General features: G+C 41.4%; 3 long non-coding RNA genes across 11 annotated transcripts in view; 1 reads left to right on the top strand and 2 right to left on the bottom strand.

Moving 5' to 3' along the window:
- Positions 1–19,749, top strand: part of LOC140651735 (uncharacterized) — a 105,748-nt gene extending 85,999 nt beyond the window's left edge. For 8 of the 9 annotated variants that reach the window (XR_012042493.1, XR_012042489.1, XR_012042492.1 and 5 more), the window contains 3 exons: positions 13,942–14,118; positions 16,040–16,182; positions 17,791–18,230. This is a non-coding gene — a long non-coding RNA (uncharacterized lncRNA). Of the gene's footprint in view, positions 1–13,941; positions 14,119–16,039; positions 16,183–17,790; positions 18,231–19,540 lie in introns of those variants that run through there. The other variant, XR_012042490.1, reaches the window with a different exon arrangement.
- LOC140651741 (uncharacterized) lies at positions 2,475–10,827 on the bottom strand. The gene is made up of 3 exons (XR_012042500.1): positions 10,785–10,827; positions 3,923–4,013; positions 2,475–2,543 (listed from the first exon to the last, which is right to left on the bottom strand). It is a non-coding gene; the product is annotated as an uncharacterized lncRNA (long non-coding RNA).
- Positions 16,376–17,004, bottom strand: LOC140651742 (uncharacterized). Its single transcript, XR_012042501.1, has 3 exons — positions 16,744–17,004; positions 16,524–16,618; positions 16,376–16,445 (listed from the first exon to the last, which is right to left on the bottom strand). It is a non-coding gene; the product is annotated as an uncharacterized lncRNA (long non-coding RNA).
- Positions 19,750–20,158: the final 409 nt, after the last annotated feature.

Below are 20,158 nucleotides of genomic sequence, written 5' to 3'. Positions count from 1 at the left end.
GACGGGCTGCCTGGAAAATAGTTCCATTGCCAAATCGCCTTTGTTCAATCGTTGAGCTTGCCAGTTCGTTAAGTTTGTCTGTTTGTGAAATTCGCTAGTGAATAAAGTTGCTGGCCAGCCTGTTCTTCTGAGTCATTGTCGTGGCTCTACCGACCACGTGGCTCTGCCAAGCAGAGAGCGGCCTTTGTCGGTACACAAACCATCGGGGAATCGGAAAGATTCACCCCTCTCGCAACCCCCCGAGTGGGACGAGACAGGGATGATGGAGAACCCCTGCTGTGGTTGTATCTGGACCACTTGATCTTACTTGCAAATTGCTCTGAATTACACAGCCATAAACTTAAACCTGTGTCTTCTGCAGTGAAGCTATTAAGGTAAGATTTATGTATCACAGTCGTAAACTGAACAAAACGGGTTATTTTAAAGTGGAATGGAAATCATCAGGATCTCAAAGCCTTTTCTAAAACAGAAATGTCTTCAAAGAACAGTAGTTCTTTGTAATTATGTAAAGAGCAAACCACTTTCCTGAGCAAAAGCTATGTTAGATTGAGGTTTATGCTCTTGCGTTGCCTGTTCATGACAGAACGGTACTATGGCATCTGCTAGAAAAAACAAACCAAATTACGGTCTGGCGCCCTTTGGGTCACTAGGGCCAGGAGGAAATATGGCACAGGGGCTTAAGCTGAAGAAGAAAATGAAAAATATGTGGTACCCACAGGCAGATGCACCATGGTGAGTAAACAGCATGCTGAGCTAGGTGAGAGCTGCTATCCAGCCAGGTCTTAGACTGTACAAGTGGATTGCAAAACCACTGCCAAGTGCAGTGTCAAAAAATGTGCACCGAATAGCCTGCAGGCCTGGAAATACACGTTTTTTCCATGACTCCTGATAATAAGTCTGGCTGGCAACACCTCAGAAAAAGCGGCAGCAGATCTAAAGTCTCAGCTTCTCGGTTCCTAGAGTTGTTCTTTCAATATGGTAGATAAGGGAGACATCAAGGTGAGTAGCCCTTTTTGTGAGTGTGTGGTTGCTTTTCATGCCCAGCTTCCTATTAAAAAAGTGATCCTTTCACTGCCAGCTTTCTTAACCTCTGCGAGACTTGGAGATCACCATCATCTATGTTCCTGCCCAATATCAACCAGACTTTTGTTTTTGAAAGATAAGGCAGAGTCACTCGGTGAACAGACCTGACTTTCACTGCCCTAATAACATGTTCAGTGCAAACAGCTGGGATTGTGTGCATCCTCTTCAGAGCCCTGTATTACATACAGACACATAAATTTTAGAGAAGCATGACATTTGCTGTGTTTTTTTCCCATTTTGTGATCCATGGTTTGGCACATTTACTAAAATTATTCCTTTGTTTTAGTTATGAGTTGTGGGCTGAAATTTCTTTAGACTCTCTTCAGGAGCTTGGATGCCCCTCTCTTACTAAAACTGACAGATGCTCCTATCTCCTGCTTTGCTCTGAAAGTTTCAGCTATAAATTAAGAATGTGGTAGGTCTCCTATAATGGGGAGAGAAGATACACAGTACAGTAAAACTGTTCCCCTTTATTTCAACCTCTTTGTCACTGCCTTTCTTTTCTACTAAGAAAAATCATGATCATTCTCCCTGCTCAGCACTAGTTCTTTTCAAAAGCAATTTGCTGTTTGTGATCTGGTGTAGCCGCTGCCCATGTAACCCTCAGCTCTGTTCCTCTCTGGAGAGGCTCCATGCAGCATTTCCCACAACAGACCCCATGTTGGATGCTGCTGGTGGAGATGGCCGAGGATGCTATGAATGACGACCGCTGGGACTGGGGTCCTGCTTCTCTCCGTGTCTCCACGGCCAAGGGAGAGCAAGCGTCCTTGTGTGACCTCCCTGTCCTGCAGCAAGGCTTAACCACCACTGACTGCTGAATAAACCTTTACAGTATTGCCAGTCTGTCCTGTGGTCAGCAGGCCATGGGACCTACCAAGTGTAGGGTGAATTAATTATTTTTCTGATACTAAGCCCTTATCACCGAAGTGTATCTTAGCTGTTACAACTTACAGTTATGACTAATTCCTAATCATTGAACAAGGAGTGTGTTTTAACCTCATTGCAACCTTTCCTAAACTTTGTCGCTTTCTTTTTAATGTTTTCCCAATTGAAAAAAGTAAGTGAAAGAAAAATAAGCAATTAAGGATTTGACTGGGAACCAGGCAGAAGTTCAGGCAAAACATCTCCCTGGTTATATTGCGCTGTCTGGGATGAGGTGCAGTGGAGGGGCCGTGTGTGTCTAGCAGCACCTCATGAGCTGGCAAATGTCCAGGGCATCAAGATGGCCTCAGAGGCCTGAAGTACCGTGGAGGAAATACTTCCATCGTGCCTCAGCACCATGTTTTACCTCTGCAGATATTGGTGGTATTCCTTGGTAGCACCTCATATTGAGCAGACCTCAAATTTGTACTGACATACTGTAAACATCAGTCCATGTCCCAAAGCACCTACTCACCAGCTAGCAGGACAGAGGTTTTCTTTCCCTTGAGGAATTTCCAGCACATTTGTTGTTGGCCAAGCTGAAGGAAACAGGAGAACTCAGACTACAATTTTGACTAGCATGTATCTCAACCCAAACTTTTCCTAAGCACGTATTTGGTGTTTAACTGTGAAATGAGCTGAGCTGCTGATATTCTTTTAAATGTAGAGCTAGAAAAACGTGAAATCCATGAAGCCAAGGCAAATGCTGCTGCTGACTTTAATATGTCAACTTGCATCAGCACAAATTGTAATACCAACAGGTCCTTTGTTGTAAATGAGAGGACGTTATTCTTCACATTCTGAATTCAGTTACTTTTGGCAGAATTGAGGACACCAGGACTAGTCAGTTGGTAAGTGGCAATCAGCTACAGGTAGGTTGTACTATGGGCTATGATTACTTAATCTTTTTGGCACCTTGTATCTAAGGAGAGGAGGGCACAGAAATTCATGGAGAAAAGTTTTTAAGATGGGCTGAAGAACTTTAACCTCGCCATGGTGCAGAACAGGAGAAAGTCCGTGGAGGTCACTGGAGTTCCCGTGACTTGACACCAGTTTGAGTGCAGACAAAATGTGATGCATTGTGTTTAAACGCTTGAAATTAGACAGTAACTTCAGGGCTCCAGCTACTGTTGCCATTTCTTCTTGCCAGCAGAACATTTATTTTGCTTATAGCCCATCTGGAGACTGAAAGATGAGCTAGGAATAAGAGGTACTAGGAAAAACGATGGGATAACTTTACTGTCTGTCCCATCAACCCTTGTCTTTACGGGCAGCCCCACTGGCACTTAACTTATATTCCCGCTATGCTTGCACAAAATATTTAGGTAAGAATGGAGAGAATTAACCAAAAATCCCACTAACAGTCAAACCCCAAGCTAGTCAAATTGGTCGCAGTAAATTGGTTTAAAAAAAGGCGTTTTCTAGTTAAATGGCACAGGATCATAAAAAGGGTTGGCAGCTCCCTGAGTCGGTGACTCGGGACCTCTGTGAATCTAGTCAATTATGAGAGATTTTTAAAAAATCCCCGCAGGTGTAGCTGCAGCTTTCTGTCTTCAAATACATGCAGGAATCAAGTCTTTTGTCCCAGGTTCATCCCGCCTCACCATGGCACTGGGCTAAGCTCCCCAAGCTAAGCACCTACTGTCCCCAGACCCCACCTGTACTCAGTGCAAAGAGGCAGTGCCAGGAGGCAGCTCTGCACAGCTACGCCGTGTCTCTCCAGACATTTCTCTCTCTCACTGACAGGTCAAAGGAGTCTTAACCTGGGTGCTTTGGTTAAACAAGTGACGTTAGGATGCTTGCAGGGATTGGGAAGTGCCAGGTGTAGTGGAGTACAGTGGGTTCACTCCTGAGCTAGTGGAGCTGCTAAGCCCAAGATGGTGAAGAGCAACACAGTACAGTGTCGTGCAGGTGGTACCTGTGCAGGTGCTCCACTGCCCTTTCCAAGGTTTGCACAGAGAGAAGCAGATCAGACTTGTCTTCACCTCCACTACGGCTGAGTCAGCCTCCTGTTGAACAGAAAATACGCATGAGATTTTGCTTCTTGCAAACAGCTTCTCGCTAGTAGGAAAGTATTTGTGACGTCTCTGGCCCTAGAGAAGTGCCAGGCGTGATTAATATTGTTTAACAAAGCATTTGGCTTGCCTCTGATGAACAAGAAAGGTCAGAGGCTAGAGACCTATGTTGAAAGCTAATTGCTGAAGTTATTTGTCTGGCTTGTGTTAGATGCTTGGATCCTGCTATACAAGTTAGAAGCGCAGAGTGCCCTCAGTGCAATATTTTAATTTAAATGCTTATAGTACAAGAGAAACAATTTACTGATCATCTCATTAGAGGCTTAGCTATTTACATCTGGACAGCTTTTCCTCTTTGATCTTGTAAGAAAAATGAATGGAAGTTTAGGACAGGTTTATTTGCTTTTGTAAAGGCTTAGATCCAAGTAAAACACACTTATATCTGGAAAATAAGAATGAGAGGTTGTAAACGTATTAAATACCTTTGACCAGCACTAGATACCAAAACAAAGATTTCCAAGGTTAAAGAATTCAAGAGTGCTGACTCCTGGTTTCCATTTGACTCCCATTACAAACCTCATTTCTATGCTACTAAATGAAACAATATACTTCTCCCTGTGGACACATGAATGAGTTATATCGTCATTGTTTGGTTTTATTTTTTTCCCCTTGTAGTCTTCAAAAAAAACTGTAAGTGCTGTAGCCTGAAAATTTCATGAGTAGAGAAATCTCTGCTCCCATCTATTGGTGAGCAAGAGAAGAATGCCCATAAAACTAGTTAACCTGTTTAGCTGCTTTACCCAGATCACTAGATGGACAGATAATCCAGTGAGGTAGGGGCTCTCTGGTACCATCTGTTCGTTAATAAAAAATATGGCCCTTTCTCTTTCACTCCTCATTCTCCCACTGGCACTTTGGGGAGACATCTTAGTTACATTTCAATGACCACAAAGTCCTACCAGGCTTCTCAGCATCCTGTACTGGGACAACTTCTCTTGAAGAGCTCTTGCAAAGGATGTAACGAGTAGACATGATGGAGAGACAGATACACGATGGAGTTGAACAAAGGAAAGGTTTTTTCATGCAAACCATGGTAACAGCAGCAGAAGTGAGACATCTTGAGGATTGGACTAGATGATCTTTAAAGATCCCATCCAACCCAAACCATTCTGTGAGCTTCACCGAAAACTCTTTTACTCGGCCATGAAATAAAATGAAACCTTCAGATTGGTTTTTAGCAAGGAGATTCAGAAAATTACAGAATACTGATTTGCAGGGGGCTGGAAACAGGCCTGCCCAGGCAGGAGTCAGACCTCTGGAGCTATGGTGTCCAAACAGTGCTAAACTACAGGGAAATTTAGCAGATAGGGAAGGAGAAATGATGCTCAGAAAGAATGCATGCCTACAGGAAATTCACAGTGTCAGTGGGCAACCAAGTCAATGGACCATTGCCAAAGGTATTGAATGAAGTAGATGGTTTTATTTATTGTGCATTGTTTTCCCAAAGTTAATGGTATCTTTGCCTTGCCGTTAGTGAAGGCCTCTTTGTTTCAAAGAGTTTCATACTTGCAAGTGATGAACTATTGCCTGAAGGCCCTTGGAAAACATTCTGGGTGGGAAGGGACACAATGCTGTACACTGACTTTGAAGAGGGGTCATTTTTTTAACATGGTCTTGTTGCTAGCAGGAGCTCTAGCTGGGTTCTGGGTATCCAGCGATTAGATGTGGTGCCAAGATCCCAACTAAATGCAGGAGAAAGTAGTCAAAAGAAAGTAAATTACTGGATTCATATGGAAGGGCTGAATTTCTGAGCTCATGAGCTTCTTTGCTTGAATTTTCTCAGCATCTGAATCTTAAATGAAGCCTCATTGGCATTGTTAGAAGCAACATTCAGTTCTTGCCACGCTCACATCGGTGGTCATTGCTATTCCGAGATCATTAGGAAGAGGTACAAGCGTGGTAAGGAATGTAAAAGAGGGTTGGAGGGAAAAGATGGTGCTGAATAAATCCATACTGGGGTGAATACAGTGCTGAGACAGAATATCATTCAGCAGAATGGTTTATCACTAAAAACCGGCATGTTGCAGTTGAACTGAGATTTTGTAAAGAAAACTGCATCCACAGACGGCTGACTGATGAGTTCACATTATAAAAGACTGTTCAGGAGTTCATCCACTGAAAGGCCATTTACGGGCTTTACTTTCTCACGGTCCCACTCTGGAAAGAGTTACTCTGCTTGTAAGAGTTACACAGCCCATGCATATCCTCCCATTGTTTCAAGTTAAGGGAACATCAGCTGTTTTTTTATTGTGAACAGGGGCCACGAAGGAGGGCTAATTGGTTCTGTTCAGTTAAATGTCTGTTTTATGAGGCCAGGCTATTGCATGCACCGATGCTGGACAATGGGACAGCAGTCTGAATCTGTGATCTCCGTTAGACAATGAGCATTTAGGCCACTTCTGAGGGATTTGGCAAGAAAACTCCTTGTTTCTTTTTCCACACAATAAAAAACCCCAAAAGATAATTAGGTAATTCAGAGTGGATAATGATTATCCATGGTTTGGAAGGAATTTCTCTTTGACAAAAACTCCTCTGCATCTGTAGTACAAACTGATTTTACTGGAAACTTGCTATCAGCCAGAGGAAGCAAGCTTCCCAGAGAAACTTTTTAAGGTGTGAAGTGTTTGTTAATTTGTTAAGATACACACACGGATACATAAAGATCATTCCCTAGTAAGCCATATTATGTTCTTGCTAAAGAAAATTTGTGTGTCTCTACCACTTGATGAGATCATGGTGTTCAGGTACAGAAACATGCATTTCCAAAATAATAGGTTTCTTTGGTGTTTTGGGGTTTTGTTTTGAGGCCAGTGATCATGTGCCAGGTTCTCTAAGATGCAGGTCTCTGAGCCTGCTGGAATCATGCTTTATTACCTCTGTGTCAAAAAAAAAAAAAAAAGAATCCTACGAACATTTTAAACAGCCAGTTGATTCTGTAGCATCAGGGTATGGGGTTTATTCCAACTCCTCTTCCTTTCTGCGGGACTCAGACAGTTTGAACGCCACAGGCAGCATTTCGGGGATGCTGAGGGGCAGAGGTGAAATAGCATGTGCACCTGATTTCTTAATCCTGACCTTTCTATTGTAATGATGAAAATTAAAGTAGCCCCATGGATGTCCTAGTCCGTACAAGATCCTTATTCAGAGCAATGCTAGCCAGAGGAACAGGGGAGGCAGGAAGATGGCTTGGGCCACCTCTGAGTACCTGCCTCTGAGGCTGATGATTCGGAGGATTAAAAATTAGTATAGAGTCCTGCAAGGAAGAAAATAGTTTTTCAGGACAGCAATATTTTCAGGACAGGGTATTTTCCCAATATGCTGCCGTAAGACAATCATGATATTGGTTAACAGACATTTCCTTTGGCTTGGGAGGAAGGGGATCAGCAATTTACAAAGCTGTGTGTTCACATGTTGTTTGAAGGCAATGGATTTGTCTTTCTGCAAATTTAGGTCACTGGAAGAATATGGGATTTTTTTTTAGTTTTGCAGGGGTACAGTTTAAAAAGCATATAAGGAGATAGAAAAGAAAGGAAGGGGTCAGAGGATTATTTTGTTTAGCACATTTCATAGAGGCCCCTTTACAGGAAGGAATTCATTGCAATATGGCTCATTATGGAAGGTAAATACAGCATTTCCATAATATCGCTTGTTTTTTCCTTCTGTGCCATATGCAAACCTGCTCAGGTATTCACCAGAAACATCATTATACAAGTCACAAAACTTATCATGTAGCTTCCCCTCTTCAGCTCGCAGCTGTATGCAGGCCATGGGGAAATGAAACACACCTTAAAAATGTCTGAATATATCCATTGATAAAAATACTGGTTTTACACTGTTGTTTTTTTTTTCAATTTCTCATATTGTTCACCAGCACTCAAGTTGCTGCCAGGTTTTTGATTAATTCAAAAAATGTAATGAATTTGAAGCATTGATATTTATTTAAAAAATTAGATGTTGTTTCCATTAGCTTATACTGCTGCTCACTAAATCCTAGCAATCCTGGTTATGCCAAAGAACTTAAAACCATGGAGCTCTGATTATATCAACCTGAAATCCAAGTGACCCCTGGGTTAGAGACAGTTTTTGTCTTGTGCAAAGGGAGGGTGCCATGAGGGACTATAACAAATGCAGTCTCACTTAACCCTTTTTTGAAAATTTAGCGAGCTCAGTCCTAAAAACAGTTAATGCTCAACTCTTGTTACTCTGTGGCAGTTCCAGGATCTCATCGCTTATAACCATCATGATTTCCAGCTTAAATGTACTTACAGCAAATTTATCCCTGCTTGTTCCTAATACCAAGGTTGTTCTTACATTGCTCAAGTAGCTTTTCTCCCTTGATACTCATCTCCAAAACATATTCAGTGACAATGACTGGATCCCCTCTTAATTTTGTCAGGTTGTGGAAGCCGTGACCTCCACTTTTCTCTTGTATGATAGATTTCCCATTCCTCCCATCATCCTATTACCCCTTCCAGCATCAGTTTGAGGTCATCTTTCTTCACCATGGGTGGTCAAAATTTTATACAGCCTTCCTCGTGCAGAGCTCTCTTCTCAGGGCCTCGTACAATGGTGCTAACACTTCCCTATCTCTACCTGAAATATCTTTCCTGATGCATCCAAGTGTCGTCTTTATGTTGTATACTATTATTATATTTCTATGGTTTCCTGGTGTTGGGGGCTCATATTCTTCATGTGACCAAGCAGGACACACAGACCTTTTTCTAACCCTAGCTGTAATACATTGTGTCAATGAAACAAATCACAAAAATCCTATATGGTGAAAACTGCTTACCAAAACCCACTTATACAATAGGCTGCCAAAGATTTGTTGAAAAACAACTATCTACTGAAACTGCAATTACATCTGGATGTAGTGAACATGCATGAAGTGAATCACTTAATCAGCTCTGTTAAAGAGGAAAAAGTGAATGTTTGTTAGATATTATTGTGCCTTGCAAACAAAAAAGCATTTTTATTACTGCTTATTGCTTGCATTGCATCAGTGCCAGGCAGCCTCCCACCAAAATGAAACTTCTATTGTACTGGGTCTCAAACAAACATAAGTTAAAACAAAACAAAGAAAATATTCCTCAGCAAAGTACCTCCTACTCTAAATTGAAAAAAAAAAAATAAATGTTCGAGGACAGTGGGCTTTTAAGTCACTAGTGGTTGACATTGGAAATAGTAACTATATCATATGGTTTCATTTTACTATTGTTGATGAGTAGCTGTTTGAAGAAAAATTGCATAGCAACTGTTCACGAAAACCAGCACAATGTGAAACACCATTTCTTTCTACAAAATCAGGACCCAGCTCTTCACAAGCTTGCATATGAGCACAAGCATATATTTTTGCAGGTTCAGTGTAAGTTTGACTTGTCTCCCCACCTCCATTTTTGCAAGGGAGGAGAGGGTGGCTGGTGACTACTCGCCAAGTCAGCTGAAAGCCGCACATCCACACAGCCTGCAACCAGAGCGGCTGAACATCTTCCTTCGTAGAGAGTCTGGGAATGAACCGGATGCATTAAGAAAAGCTCAGGAAGTATAAAGTAGGTATTAAGACTTGGCATTAAGACATTGGGGACATGGCAGAAAGATCTGCTAACAGCATGGAACAAGGAGGCAGATAATTGCATTTGATTTTACACTGAAACTAGTTCTAGAAGAGCAGGCATATTGTTTGAAAGGCATTGTCTCCTCCAAGATCTGCGTCTTCCTCTCATCATAATTCTCCTCTGCAAAGGCTTAAAGTCAGATGGCAGAAAAAAAAATCTGGATTTAAAACTCATGAAAAGCAGATTGAATTGAGGTCTGGTTTCAAATCAGCATGTGCCAGCTAAAAAACTAACCATACCTCTGCCCAAGTTTAGTGCCTTTGGAGAAGAGTATGCCTGCAGTAATTAGTCAATTGCTGAGAATGTTTCAGAGATTCCCAGGATGTTTATATTTAAAAAACCACCACAAACAGAAACAAGTATCAGCATTAAAAAACCCAGGTGAATAGGATTTGCCTTGTTAGACTGACCTATGGATGGCAATCTAAACACAATGCTGGAAGCAGTGTTAGGAAAAGCCTCAAGCGTAGGAAAACCCTCCAGTAACAAAGAGAAAATGGTGTTTGCAGCTAGTTATAACAACACGTTATTCACAGGCATCGCTGACTTACAGAGTTTATCCTTACAACCACTGTCTTGTATAATAATTCAAACACTGCCTCACTCCAGATCCTGCTCTTTTAAAAAAAGAAGAGTTGACCAAACTGCTATTGATCACCCCTGATGTGGTAAGAGAGTCCTGTTGACCAGAGGGAAGGTGGCTCAGCAAAGGAAAACCAGTGACACTCTTTGGATTTATGCTGATATAGTTGGGTTCAGCTACATAAAAGCCACCTGAGAGAAGATGGGAGGCAGCCATCCCAGCGGTGGGATGATCTAGGCAATGCAAGGGAGCTGCAAGCTTGGGAGCTGAGTGAAAGGGGAATAGAAGAGGACTGCAAGGAAGCAAGGACATATCCTCACAAAAGGCCAAAAGTAGCACTAGGGAGCAATAGGAAAAGCCTCAGACGTGAAACTGTGGTAGGTGAGCAGCAGAGAGTGCCAGCTGGGAATCACGCTGTGAAATGAAGCAAGCAGCAGCCTAGAAGGAGCCTCTTTCCTCCAACCCCAACACCACACGATAGTACAACTGAAGAACAATGGAGCTTACCAGCCTACTGTGGGAAGACGTTACAGGGTAATCTCTGGCCTCAGAGGTTCTGCAGACAGAGGAGATACAACAGGAAGGAGAGGTGAACCAAACTTAACAGGACTTGAAGGAAGGAACTTAGACTGATGGGTGAAGGTGTCTACAGGGCCATGAGGAGGCCAGCCTTTGTGTACATGGCTAGACCGCTGGCTACCGCTCTGGTGTTTCTGTAGCTCTCTATATAAAAAGACAGAATGCAGTTGCAAGCCTGGAGGCTTTTTGTGTTTTTTCACAGTGTATGGAGTATGAAAAACATCCTAAAAAGAATGCCACAAAATCCACAGAAGATCGCCACATCTCACTTTCCATTTGGGAGAGGCAGAGGACTGAGGCAAAACAGAACTTCTTAATGGACTTTGAATAGACAACATTCATTTGTTTGCCAGTTTATAGGCTCAAACATTACTCATCTAGTCCAAAGTAATTATGGTTAATGAGACTACAGGTAGTCTAAATTATAGATTTTCCATGAAAGCTATTTCATGCTACCCCTTTACCCCATAGCAGAATTTGAAGTATTGCTCATTTACAGGCCATGTTGACAAAATTAGTGCAATATTTAGAGACGTATTGGAAAAGAAGGATTTTTTTCCACTGTTGCAGAACAGTTTCAAAGCAGAAATGGTATTGCTTAGCAAGTGCCACATTAATCACAGGCATACTGTAATAGGTTCTTCACAGAAAGTCAACCTAGTTAGGTCTGGATATTTAATCTGAAGAATGGGTGCCACGATTGGGTTACAGCTGTATGATGGCTTTGAACTCAACTTCATTCATTGCATATAGATGACAGATAGTAAAGACACTTTTCCAAATAGAGATGGCTTGCCTTGTGGATGACTGGCCTGATCTCCATAAACTTCAAGGCATGTAGCCTTGAAGTAGCGGCTCACATAAACTTCACAAGGCTAGTTTCAAATTAGCTGTTGGCTTTCACAGTGTCCCTGCAACGTGGGAATCATCATGAACTGCACAGAACTAAGTTCAAAAATTAGCTGCTTGTCTTGGGGCAAGCACTAGACTAAATGGCTTTCCGTCCCTTCAGCTCGGGTGCACCTGATTTAGCTGCAGTCACACTGGGTAGGCCATGTCTAACCATTACCCACTGTGTGACATTAGCATAACCCCAGGAGAGCTGTGAGACACTGTGCTAAAGGATACGGCTGCGATTTCCAGTAGCGTGATTGTGGGGGATGACAAAGACCAACTCGGAGGTATCGTCATGTGTTCAAAGTAGAGCTGCCTGTGCGCAACCAGGGGAGACATTTCTCTAAATGCATGGCCAGCACAGAATTTTGCAATGATGGATACTTCAGAAACACAGAACAAAAGACGTGAGCTTCCTTTTCATCTATTCTTCTCATGTGCTTCTCTGAGCAGAAGCAAGTCCACGCACCAGAGCCTCAGTAGTAGAGAGCCCAGGTGAAGTTTGCGAAACAGGGTTTAGAACGTCATTGAAACTCCACTCAGTAAACTTCTAATCAGTCTGCAGGCAAAGCTCATGGTCCTTTTGCTACTAGCATACTTGTAGAAGTCCCTTGTTACTTTTTTATATCCCTTTTCTTTAGCTCCAACTTGGCTTTGGCCTTCCCCAGTTTCACCAGTAAGTACCCAAACAATAATTTTATATATGCCCCCTTGCTTGCCTGTCCTTGTTTCTGCTTCTTGTATGGTCTCATTTCCATTTCAGACCACTAAAAAACTCCTTGCTTAGCCAAGAGGACCTCTGCCATACTTCCCTGTCTTTCTGCACAAGGATCAGTTTGGTCCTCAGCTTTCAGTAAGTTTTCTTCAAAATCGGCTCTCTTGAGCACCTTTGCCCCTTGTGGCAGCTTCTCAGAAGATCTTAAATAATTAGCTAGCTGTGCTTCCCTGTGTAAATTATGATCTGATTATTCCTACAGCTGGTTTCAGTAATTTTTTAGAACAATCTTTGATTTATCTGATGGGGAGAACAGGAGTCAGTTTTCCTAGATTTCTCCTATTCCCAGGTCATTTTTAAATTTGAATTCCAAATATTCTTGCCTTTCTTTTTCAAATCAAAATATCTCGACTAATGAAGGCATTTAGAAAAAAAATGTGCTTTACCTAACTTATAGTAAAATTTAGTATTTTCAGAAAAGAGCATGAATTGTACAAATTAATCTAAAATGCCAAAATTCAAGCACAGCTCTTCTTCATGTCTAGTTGTTGCCACTAGAGTGGACCCAGTAATAACTAGAAGGAAGAAAATTAAAACCAGCAAAAAAGCCACATGTGCCTTTTGTCCCATATTACGCCTGTGGCTTAATTATACAGATGCATTGTGTGCTTAACTAAAAAGCAATAAAGGCACTGCAAGAAGTACCATTAATGAACCAGCATCACCCCCTGAAGATCAGCCCAGTTTCTGGAATCTTTCTGGTGGAATTGCCTTTTATTTCTTATGTTCAGCTTTGTCTCCAGCGTCAACAGACTGGAGACGTCTCCAGTTTGTTGGTACTGGTGTCAATAGCTACCAAAGGGTGAAGAGTGAGGTAATGAGCAAGATCACAATCAAATCCTACCAGTTCAGTAGTACGTATCCACCATGTAGAGGGTGAACTCGACGAGAGGATGCTAGCACAGAAGTAACTATTCAAAGATGCCTTGTCTTAACAGGAGATTTTAAAGTTGAGAATAGTCTACCATGGAACGAAGGCACGTGGTGAAAACATGCAGAATGGGGGTGATGCAGAGAAGATGGTACTGAATTATGTCTATGTCCTGGAACTTCTTGTTATGAGGGATTTCAGGATATTAGACATTCTCGATACTTGTCATTCTACCATCTCTTCAAGGACTTAGGACTTGGCCAATTTTAACTTTTGGAAGTTGAAAGCAAGCCTTCCCTGAAGGCAGGGTAACTTATAAGAACTGCTACAGGATTGCTCTGCACCTTCTAGTACACCAGTTTTGAGGAAGCGTCCCACAACATTTAAAAATCACATTTTTACCAATGTGTTCATGGAAAACGGTTGAGCAAGATTGAAGGAAAGTTGTAAGTATGGAAAGGGTAGAATAATCTTTTTTGTGAAAATTGCACAGTTTGACAGAGATGACAGTTTTTAAAGAAGAGTTTCAATTTTTTTTTTTGGAGGGGGGAAGCCACTGTGAAAACGCCTGTCTTGGAATGGCCACTGAACACACAGGGAAGGCACAACCTCTCTCCACGCTTCCACCTGAAGGGTGTTGAAGATATCTCCAATAATGCCATGTACCATGGATACATCCATCAAGACAGATTCAAGATGAGTTCCTGCATCAGTGCATTTAGGTGATTTCCAAATATACTAGTGCATTTTTTTCCTTTTTTTCTGTAGCACCCTTCAGTAGCCAGGTCCATGGGTTGTTGAGTCCATCCTGTGACTTTGGAAACACTGCCTGTCTGCTCTGGATTTAAACACCTTATTTCTACAGAGCTTTCATTAGCTGATGCTCCATCCTGGTGTTGCCAGAGAACAGCAAGCACAAGGAACCTATTTACCCTTCTCTGAAAGCTGGATAATTCACTGGATAATCTCCATTCTTGGTGAATGGGAAGTTGAAAACTATAAATTGTATTTAAAAAGTTAATTGTGAGCACGAAGTGCTGCAGGAAGTAGCAAGCTTATCAAAGATCTTTACGTTGCCTACAGTATCAAATGTTATGTTCACAGGGAGACCAGACAAACAAATTGGCAGGATATGTCAATAGAGTCTAGACTGGAAAAGGTCCCCTGAGAAGTTCATTTCCAAATCTTTAATCTACCAGATTTTATGTATTTTTATCTACAATAGCGCAGCTTTTCACACACCCGTACTTTAAGAAAAATGTAGTTAAATACTGTTGAAAAAAGAAGGGAAAAAAGGAATTACTGTGTTCCTTTTTATCTAACTGCATGTTCTCTCAAATGCAACTTGAAGCCTCATTCATCAGAGTATTTACATATGTGCCTAAGTCATTCAGACTGCCCCCACGCTTTCTATACTCACTGGAGCTCATCTGATGCTTTAAACTAGGTGTTGAAATGCCTTACTGAATCACAGCCATAATTTTTCTTTAAGGTGGAGAACGAAGAGCTAACTCTTCCTCCTAGAAGCCACAAGAGTTTCTAAGAAAGGAGATTATGTGGGAAACCTTGTGCCCCTCTTCTCCTGGGTGGCATCAAGAGCATTGCCAAACCTACCATTTCAAAAGTACTCCAGATAGTGAGGTGTGACGTGGCACTCAGCTCCTTCATCACCACTTGAAGCATTCTCAGATCATTGGCTTTGCACATGTGTATTTTGTACTTGTGCTTGAGGAGATGAACATCTCTTCAGTTAATGAAAATATCGTGGAAAACATAGAAGATGACCATGAACTCTTCCAAAAGTGTTTGGCATTACAGAGTACAGGCCTGTTCAGAGAGTTATGACAGAAATCCCAGGTTACAAGATAGTCTCTGTTTTTAAATGGGCTATTTCAGCTTTAGCCCATTTCTCATTAAATCATGGCTTTACAAGAATTTGTGTCCAACTTGCGTGACAGAAAGATTTTGTTAGAACAAACTTGTGTTAATTTTAAAAAGCCAATGCCATGCTGCCCTGTGTGTTTTGTAGCATCACTCATTGCTTCTGTCTGCTAAGTCTGGATAAAGAATTTAATCGGTAATAACATAGTAATTGGTCTGATTTTGTGAAACTGAAGGGGAAGTGTTTTCTTTTCCTTCAAGACATGCAAACCTTAATCCTTAGTTCTTTTAAGGAAAAAACACTTCATCTGAATGTGACAGAGAGTAGATAGTATAGATTGTTTTGAAATGTGTGCACTGTGTATGCTTGTGGACATTCTTCTTCACGTTCTACTTACATAGCTGCCATTGCACGCATATTAAAAGAAAAAATGGAAAAAACACAGCCTCTGAAGAGATCATTAGTATTTCATTCCTCCCAATATGGTTATTTCTTTAATTTCTTTTCCTTTTCCCAGAGAAGCATATCAGATTGCTCTAGACAGGAGGCCTTATCTACGACTCTTCTTATACATGGACACTCACCAGTGCACAATATCCTTTTATCAAGTTGATTCTGAAATCACTATGATTTTATGCCACAATAAAACATACCATATTGAAAGAGCACATATTTCCTGTTACAGACAAACACCCGTGGAGCACTCCTCAACAACATCTGGGGAACCTGTCTTATCCTATTGCTTTCTTGTTGCTTTTCAGGATATTTCACTGAAGGAATGAGAACAAATCAACTACAAAATTGCATGGAAAAAGCACACAAATTTTAGATGTCAGTCTCCAATTATCAGTGATGAAAAGGGCAAAGGACGCCCCTCCGGTGCCACACTCAATACTCCTCACAGGTGAGCTCTTCTACAGCCCTCGCTTTTCTTTGTCAACTCTTTTCTGAGAGCAGAGTTAGAAGTTTCTGGTTTTATCACTTTAAGTTTTGTCTGCATACAGTGTTTTCATCTGTCCATCCCCTCTCTGCCAAAGAGAAATGACCCCTGACCTCTGTTGCCAAATTAGTCCTTCCTGTGGCTCTTGGAAAATTACCTTTATGGTTCTTTTCAGGAACCACGATACTCCTAGGGACGTCTTTCATTGTGGCCATATCATTCTTTCACTGCAACACAGAATCCTTATTGAAAAGCAGCAGTAATGCTATTTAGAATATTATGCAAAGGAAAACGCACTGAAATACCTTCAGTGATGGTTCATCAAAGACTTGGCATTCACAGTATTGCCCAGTCCTCTTTTTGGTGATATTTTTGAGTCTTTTCCATAACTGGCATGTTGCTGAAAGATAAATGTGAGATATAAAGAAATAGAATAGAGCAGTTAATAGGATCCTACCAGCTCTGACACTTCCCTGCACTTTTTGAATTTATATTTTCAGTCTGTCATTCCACAAATAGTCATACCTTTTGTGCTTTAGTTTCCATCACTTCCATGCCACTGTTCTTTTTGAGGAATGCTGTTCGTGTTTAAAGTGTTATGGAAACAATAGTCAGAACCAACCAGTCTGCCTGAAAGAGTGAAAAGCTATGTTTTTCCTGCAGTGAAATACTAGTTTCAGTATAGCGAAATCCTGTGTCTGTTATAGTAGTGCATTTAAGGAGAAGAATTCTTTTAAGAGCTATTTGTGCCATTCTTATGAATCTGAAGCAATGGTGGTGTTTTGCTGGTTTCTACTGTGTAATTTCAATATGCAACAATCTCTCCAAGCTGAATAATTTGGAATCCACACACGCGTTGCAGTTTCGAGATAATTTGATCTGAATAGCATTTTCATGTAAATGTTTTGGCAGTAACAAAAATATCCTCAACATTACTACTTGCAGCTTTGAAACACCAGCGATGATTTTACATGCCGGCAGTGAAAGAGCATGATAGGCAGGTTAAAAATCATTAATTCCTCTCTCTGAAACTGATATTTTCTCACTGAAAGGTTTGAAAACAAATCTACTCTCAACAGGTTATTTCTGTATTAACATGATACCAGCAACATCTGTGCAGCTACCTCTCTTCTCCTGTGGGCAAGCACTGTCCAAAGGAGCTTGAAGGAACACAGCTCTTGCTTGCTTCACCCCACAGCTGTGGGGTAAACATGGGATACAAGGTTTGAAGTGTTAAATAATTGGAGGAAGTGAACGGAGAATGATAACAATAGCAATAGGGAAATTTCTCAAGTGATTCGAGAAGGTTGTGTGGTGCAGGCTGGATGTTTGATTATGTATGCACTGGATACCCACTTCTCTCTCCTTGAATAATACATGGGAACCAAGAATTGTTTACTTTAAAATATCAAAATGAGAAATGACCATGTTCTGAAAATAAAACCTGGGAGTTTCAACTCTGCCACCTCTAGGAAAGCCCAGTGGGAGGGATAGGATTGCTAGAACTAGGGGAGGCCTCCTTTTCCTTATTTGTTATCGTTTAACAAAATCTGAAGGCATCTTCCTTTGCAGAGAGCAGGAAATAATTCCTATGCAGCTCCACGGCCAGGCAGAGGTTATGGTGCCCATTTCACTTGCAGTGTTAAACAACGGAGGGCTTCAGGATCATACTGGGGCTGTACCGAGTCGCCAAACGCTGGACAAGAAAAAACAAAAGAGCACACGTACGTACAGTGGAGCGTTTCCGACTAGTGACAGATTAAAATACAGTGCGCTTTAGCTGCCTTCTCCCTCCAATGTTCTCAAATACAACTGGTTGTTTTCCACTGCTGGGGAGATTTTTTAGGGTTACATTTGGGAGTGCATGGTCAGCAGACTAAAAATTCCAGCCAAAATGTTCCTGCTAATTGGTGATCGTTTTGGAAACCTGAACATTGTGAATCAATGTTGTATTCTCAGCCTGTGCTCTGAGTCTGCTTGGAATTAGTAACCTAAAGTTTTATGGCAATAAACTCCAGTATCCTATTGAGAAGAACTAGTGTATGTGTTGTCTACATACTAACAAACGCAACCATGCTTCTGCATGTCACTGAAAAATAAAAAGGATTGTACACATGGCGTATATATAATACAATGTTAAGATGTCTGCATCTGGGAGACAGATTGTAGCTGCCGCTTCAGTCCCACGATGAGGCAGCCCAAGCCGTGTCAAAAGCTGAGAGGTCCTTGCCTTATATAGAGTGAAATGTGGTGTCACTGACTTCAGTAGCGAAATTCTCAATGACTTTTGTGTTTTGTCCAGGATGCATCATTATTCCCCATATATGGAAGCGAGTGTTTCACCAGAACAAGCATGATTTTTCCTAATCAGAGAATATGTAATATGTAATTAGACAATTTGTAACAGTACTTATGAAATGCGCATCTCAGATCTATTCTGCACAAACCTTCTTATTTTTCTGTCCAAAGTTGCTTGTTGTGCAAACTCTGAGGACTGTTAAATATTGCTTGATTAACTTTTACACAGTATTACGAATAGTGTTCTTGGAAAGGACTTAGAAATTGACCTGGCTACAACCTTACAGCAAACGTCCCAAACGAATACCATTTACTAGGTTTGTATTGATGTGGAAAAATTGCATTTCTTCACATCTGTTAGCTTACCTGAATCAATTTGTTCTTCTCGTTATGAATCCAGTTTAACACCTTCAACCACTGCGAGTTTTTGTTACAGCCTCCTCCATTTTCTCCCTTCTTTGTATAAAAGAAACATACAGCTTATCCGATACCACATGGCTAGCAATGTTCCATTTGCTTTGCCAAGTATAAACTCAGCTAAAGCTATCAGCTAAATACCCTGCTCGTTTCAGTCCCGTTATCAGTAGTCCTGCACTTTGCAGAGATCCCATCTCTCATTTGCAGGCTTGTGAGCCTTTCCACGGCAAGTTGTCTCCAGATGTGAGGTCGCAGCGTTCCCAGTGGTGCGCGAGCGATGGGAATTGAGCTGTGACACCCGGCCGAAACCTCCGGCACCCCTGAGCCCTGCCCGTAGCCACCTCCTAATGGGTTTTTCACACTTGCCTGGGCTTTAGGGTTCCAAGCAGGGAACTTGCTCCATGGACGGGGGCCCATCCTGCTGGGGATCTGCAGAAGGGATAGGCTCATCCCCTGCACTGTCTCAGGGAATATTGAGCAGGAATTGAATTAATGGAAAAAACAGAACTTTCCAAAGCCCCTTTTTATTGTTGGTTTTTTTTTTTTTCTCTTTGGCTTAACTCATTCTGTGTCAATATTCTTTACAATGTTAACCTTTCTTGATCAGTGCTTTTAATACAGCTGTCAAGAGTCAACCGAGGAAGATGTTAAGGAATCTTCTCTCCCACTGCTGCATTACCAAGGATGTTTCAATGAAAACACGGTCCTTTTGATCTTAGTTATTTGGGAGCTCTTCTTCTGCAGCTTGTATCTCAGCAGAAAACCTAACAATCTGTTTGCACTTACTGGGAAAAAGATATTGTCGCCTTGCCAACATAATTACATTGGTGAGTTAGGGAATAATGAGTGAGAACAGATGAAATATTTAGATATAAATAGTCTGTTTTCATGTGCTGTGATTGTCGCTAATAAGGCAAGGACGTGTGGTTTGTGGTTCAGGGACAGGATGAGGAACCAGGACATCTGGGTTCCTTTCCCAGCTTTACCACAGTGTATTGAAGAAGTCATCAAGCCTCTTTGTACCCCATCAGTTGGAAGTGGATAATAATGCTCGGAGGACTAATTCTTTAATGCTGTCATTTTCAGATGTTCAGAAGGGAAGAGCGATACAAGTGTAAGATTTTTGCATACTAGAAATCGGTCCAACTAAAACTTTAAATCCAGATACCTAGAAAGTTTGTGAATTAATTTATCCTATTCTGACTTTAGGAAACTGACCCACTTG

The sequence above is a fragment of the Ciconia boyciana genome, chromosome 5, assembly GCF_034638445.1.
Source record: "Ciconia boyciana chromosome 5, ASM3463844v1, whole genome shotgun sequence".
NCBI classification, from domain to species: Eukaryota; Metazoa; Chordata; class Aves; order Ciconiiformes; family Ciconiidae; genus Ciconia; species Ciconia boyciana.
Note: the sequence above shows the minus strand (reverse complement) of the source record. Positions and strands in the feature narration are given on the sequence as shown.